Here is a 6,039-nt window from a genome sequence, read left to right on the forward strand (position 1 = left end):
CTAGTCTTTCCTTGGGAAAGGCTAGAGTTATTGGAACTTGAATTAATGAAATGAAGAAATCCAATTTTCAATCAATAATGAGTTTGATAACTCAAGTGTCTCCAATGACTCAACCAAAGCCAAAAGGGAAAAAATCTACTTGAATGAAAATAATTTGGATAAATAAAGAGCATTAATAAATTAAAGAGAGCAATCATAAGTCTGAAATACTTCAAATTATATTAAATAAAGAGATCAATTCTAACATGGAGTTCATAAACCAACATTAACAAACTAAAATAAAATAATAGAATAAATAAAAATAGAAGAACATTGAACCTCGGATTGAGAGTCACTCCTAAAACTAAGAGAAATCCTAAATCCTAATCCTAAGAGAGAGGAGAGAAACTCTCTCTCTAAAAACTACATCTAAATCCTAAAATTGTGAATAATGAAAGCTTGATTATGAATGGATGCATTCTTCCACTTTATAGCCTCTAATATGTGTTTTCTGAGCCGCAAACTGGGTCAGAAACATCCCAGAATTCGCTGGTTGCGAATTCAAATACGCTGATTTTTCGTCACTGCGATGCGGCCGCGTGGAGTATGCATTCGCGTCGTCTAGCATCAGGGAAACTATGGCATATTATATATCAAATCGAAGCCTCGGACGTTAGCTTTCCAATGCAATTGGAACCGCGTCATTTGGATCTCTGTAGCTAAAGTTATAGCTGTTTAAGTGCGAAGAGGTCAGGCTGGACAGCTTAGCAATTTCTCCAACTTCTTGTATTCCTTCCACTTTTGCATGCTTCCTTTCCATCCTCTGAGCCATTCCTGCCCTGTAATCTCTGAAATCACTTAACACACATATCAAGGCATCTAATGATAATAAGAGAGGATTAAACATAGGGAACTTAAGGCCAAAGAAGCATGTTTTCAATCAAAGCACATAATTAGGAAGGCAAATGTAAAATCATGCAAATAGTATGAATAGGTGGGTAAAGAGTTGATAAAATCTACTCAATTGAGCATAAGATAAACCATAAAATAGTGGTTTATCACCCAGCACTCGCGAGTTTGAAGCTCGTCACAGCTATTCCTTCCCAGATCCTACTTGGAATACCACAGACAAGGTTTAGACTTTCCGGATCTCAAGAATAGCCGCCAATAATTCTAGCTTATACCACGAAGACTCTAATATCTCGGACTAGGTCCCCTGTATTAGATATCTAAGAGATACTCATTCTAGCTTGTCTTCATATAGAACGGAAGTGGTTGTCAGGCACGCGTTCATAAATGAGAATGGTGATGAGCGTCACATAATCATCACATTCATTATGTTCTTGAGTGCGAATGAATATCTTAGGATAAGAATAAGCTTGAATTGAATAGAAAAATAATAGTACTTTGCATTAATTCATGAGGAACAGCAGAGCTCCACACCTTAATCTATGGTGTGTAGAAACTCTACCGTTAAAAATACATAAGTGATAATGGTGTTCGTTGGCTTCGGCCCCAGAGAGGGAACCAGAATGACCAAGATCCTCAATACAATAATAAAAGGTCCTATTTATATTGAACTAGTAACCTAGGGTTTACAAAAATAAGTAAATGATGCAGAAATCCACTTCCGGGCCCACTTGGTGTGTGCTTGGGCTGAGCATTGAAGCTTCCATGTGTAGAGGTCTTCCTTGGAGTTAAACGCCAGTTTGTAACCTGTTTCTAGCGTTTAACTCTGCTTTGCAACTTGTTTTTTGCGTTTAACACCAGAATAGGGCAGAAAGCTGGCGTTGAACGCCAGTTTGCGTCATCTAAACTCATGCAAAGTATGGACTATTATATATTGCTGAAAAGCCCTGGATGTCTACTTTCCAACGCAATTGAGAGCACGCCTTTGGACTCCTGTAGCTCCAGAAAATCTACTTTGAGTGCAGGGAGGTTAGAATCCAACAGCATCTGCAGTCCTTCTTCAGCCTCTGAATCTGATTTTTGCTCAAGTCCCTCAATTTCAGCCAGAAAATACCTGAAATCACAGAAAAACACACAAACTCATAGTAAAGTCCAGAAATATAATTTTTATTTAAAAACTAATAAAAATATACTAAAAACTAACTAAATCATACTAAAAACTATGCAAAAACAATGTCAAAAAGCGTATAAATTATCCGCTCATCACAACACCAAACTTAAATTGTTGCTTGTCCCCAAGCAACTGAAAATCAAATAGGATAAAAAGAAGAGAATATACTATAAATTCAAAAATATCAATGAAACTTAGCTCCAATTAGATGAGCGGGACTAGTAGCTTTTTGCCTCTGAATAGTTTTGGCATCTCACTTAATCCATTGAAGTTCAGAATGACTGGCATCTATAGGAACTTAGAATTTAGATAGTATTATTGATTCTCCTAGTTCAGTATGTTGATTCTTGAACACAGCTACTTTATGAGTCTTGGCCGTGGCCCTAAGCACTTTGTTTTCCAGTATTACCACCGGATACATAAATGCCACAGACACATAACTGGGTGAACCTTTTCAGATTGTGACTCAGCTTTGCTAGAGTCCCTAGTTAGAGGTGTCCAGGGTTCTTAAGCACACTCTTTTTTTGCTTTGGATCTTGACTTTAACCGCTCAGTCTCAAGCTTTTGGCTTGACACCTTCACGCCACAAGCACATGGTTAGGGACAGCTTGGTTTAGCCGCTTAGGCCAGGATTTTATTCCTTTGGGCCCTCCTATCCACTGATGCTCAAAGCCTTGGATTCTTTTTATTACCCTTGCCTTTTGGTTTAAAGGGTTACTGGCTTTTTGCTCTTGCCTTTTGGTTTAAAGAGCTCTTGGCTTTTTCTGCTTGCTTTTTCTTTTTCTTTCTTTTATTTTTTTCGCCAATTTTCTTTTCTTTTTTTTTTTCGCAAGCTTTTGTATTCACTACTTTTTCTTGCTTCAAGAATCAATTTTATGATTTTTTAGATTATCAAATAACATTTCTCCTTTTTCATCATTCTTCAAGAGCCAACAATTTTAACATTCATAAACAACAAATTCAAAAGATATATGCACTGTTCAAGCATTCATTCAGAAAACAAAATGTATTGTCACCACATCAAAATAATTAAACTAATTTCAAGGATGAATTCGAAATCATGTACTTCTTGTTCTTTTGTGATTAAAAGCATTTTTCATTTAAGAGAGGTGATGGATTCATAGGACATTCATAGCTTTAAGACATAGACACTTAAACACTAATGATCATATAGTAAAGACACAAATATAAATAAAACATAAGGCTCAAAAACCGAAAAACAGGAAAATAAGAACAAGGAGATTAAGGAACGAGTCCACCTTAGTGAGGGTGGCGTCTTCCTCTTCTTGAAGAACCAATGGTGCTCTTGAGCTCCTCTATGTCTCTTCCTTGTCTTTGTTGCTCCTCACTCATAGCTCTTTGATCTTCTCTAATCTCATGGAGAATGATGGAGTGCTCTTGGTGTTCCATCCTTAGTTGTCCCATGTTGGAACTTAATTCTCCTAAGGAGGTATTGATTTGCTCCCAATAGTTTTGTGGAGGGAAGTGCATCCCTTGAGGCATTAGTGGTTATGGAAAAACAAAAAAGCAATGCTTTTTCCACACCAAACTTAAAATGTTTGCTTGTCCTCGAGCAAAAGAAGGAGGAAAGGAGGATAAGAAGAAGAAGTGGAGGAGATGGAGGTGTGTGGTGGGTTCGGCCAAGGGTGGGGGAAGTGTGTATGAAAAGGTGTGAAGAGGAGAGAAGAAGAGGTGTGGTAGGTGGGAATCCTGTGGAGTTCACAAATCCTGAGGGGTCAAGGACTTATCATCTCTGCTCCATTGAGGCGTGCAAAAACGCCCTTAGAATGTATGTCTGGCGTTAAACGCCAGCTTGCTGCTTGTTTCTGGCATTTAATGCCAATTCCATGCTCTGTTCTGGCGTTAAACGCCAGTCTGGTGCTTGTTTCTGGCGTTTAACGCCAGCTTGATGCTTCTTTCTGGTGTTAAACGCCAGTTTGATGCTTCTTACTGGCGTTTAAACGCCAGTAAGCTCTTCCTCCAGGGTGAGCTGTTTTTACTGCTATTTTTCATTCTGTTTTTGATTTTTCAGTAGTTTTTGTGACTCCACATGATCATCAACCTAAAAAAAACATAAAATAACAATAGAAAATAAATAGATATAATTAAATAACATTGGGTTGCCTCCCAACAAGCACTTCTTTAATGTCAATAGCTTGACAGTGAGCTCTCATGGAGCCTCACAGATGTTCAGAGCATTGTTGGGACCTCCCAACACCAAACTTAGAGTTTGAATGTGGGGGTTCAACACCAAACTTAGAGTTTGGTTGTGGCCTCCCAACACCAAACTTAGAGTTTGACTGTGGGGGCTTTGGTTGACTCTGCAGTGAGAGAAGCTTTTCATGCTTCCTCTCCATGGTTACAGAAGGAGATCCTTGAGTTTTAAACACAAGGTTGTCCTCATTTAGTTGAAGGACCAACTCTCCTCTGTCCACATCAGTCACATATTTTTCTGTGGCTAGGAAGGGTCTTCCAAGGATGATGGATTCATCCTCATCCTTCCCAGTGTCTAGAATTATGAAATCAGCAGGGATGTAAAGGCCTTCAACCTTTACTAGCACGTCCTCTACTAGTCCATAAGCCTATTTTCTTGAGTTGTCTACCATCTCTACTGAGATTCTAGCAGCTTGCACCTCAAAGATCCCAAGTTTCTCCATTACAGAGAGTGGCATAAGGTTAATGCCTGACCCCAGGTCACACAGAGCCTTCTCAAAGGTCATGGTGCCTATGGTACAGGGTATTGAGAATTTACTAGGATCCTATTTCTTTTGAGGTAATTTCTGCCTATCCAATGCATTCAGTTCATTGGTGAGCAAGGGAGGTTCATCTTCCCAAGTCTCATTACCAAATAATTTGGCATTCAGCTTCATGATTGCACCAAGGTACTTAGCAACTTGCTCTTCAGTAATGTCTTCATCTTCTTCAGAAGATAAATAGTCATTAGAGCTCATGAATGGTAAAAGGAGGTTCAATGGAATCTCTATGGTCTCTAGATGAGCCTCAGATTCTTTTGGTTCCTCAAAGGGAAACTTCTTATTAGTCAGTGAACGTCCCAGGAGGTCTTCCTCACTAGGATTCACGTCCTTCTCCTCCTCTCTGGGTTCGGCCACACCAAGTAAGGTTATGGCCTTGCACTCTCTTTTTGGATTCTCTTCTGTATTGCTTGGGAGAGTACTAGGAGGAGTTTCAGTGACCCTTTTACTCAGCTGGCCCACTTGTGCCTCCAAATTTCTGATGGAGGACCTTGTTTCATTCATGAAACTTAGAGTGGCCTTAGATAGATCAGAGACTATATTTGCTAAGCTAGATGGATTCTGCTCAGAATTCTCTGTCTGTTGCTGAGTGGATGATGGAAAAGGCTTGCTATTGCTAAGCCTGTTTCTTCCACCATTGTTAAAGCCTTGTTGAGGCTTTTGTTGATCCTTCCATGAGAAATTTGGATGATTTCTCCATGAGAGATTATAGGTGTTTCCATAAGATTCACCCATGTAATTCACCTCTGCTATTGCAGGGTTCTCAGGATCATAAGCTTCTTCTTCAGAAGATGCTTCTTTAGTACTGTTGGATGCAGCTTGCAATCTATCCAGACTCTGAGAAATCATATTGACTTGCTGAGTCAATATTTTATTCTGAGCCAATATGGCATTCAGAGTATCAATTTCAAGAACTCCCTTCCTCTGAGGCGTCCCGTTACTCACAGGATTCCTTTCAGAAGTGTACACGAATTGGTTATTTGCAACCATGTCAATGAGTTCCTGAGCTTCTGCAGGCATTTTCTTTAGGTGAATGGATCCACCTGCAGAATGGTCCAATGACATCTTAGCTAATTCAGACAGACCATCATAGAATATATCCAGGATGGTCCATTCTGAAAGCATGTCAGAAGGACACTTTTTAGTCAGTTGCTTGTATCTCTCCCAAGCTTCATAGAGGGATTCACCTTCTTTCTGTTTGAAGGTTTGAACATCCACTCTAAGTTT

General features: G+C 39.3%; 1 non-coding gene across 1 annotated transcript; it reads left to right on the forward strand.

Moving 5' to 3' along the window:
* The first annotated feature begins 5,931 nt into the window (after positions 1-5,931).
* Positions 5,932-6,039, forward strand: LOC148544161 (small nucleolar RNA R71). Its single transcript, XR_015900590.1, has one exon. It is a non-coding gene; the product is annotated as a small nucleolar RNA R71 (small nucleolar RNA).

This window comes from Arachis ipaensis, chromosome B9, assembly GCF_059453495.1.
Source record: "Arachis ipaensis isolate K30076 ecotype BB chromosome B9, ASM5945349v1, whole genome shotgun sequence".
Classification (NCBI taxonomy): domain Eukaryota; kingdom Viridiplantae; phylum Streptophyta; class Magnoliopsida; order Fabales; family Fabaceae; genus Arachis; species Arachis ipaensis.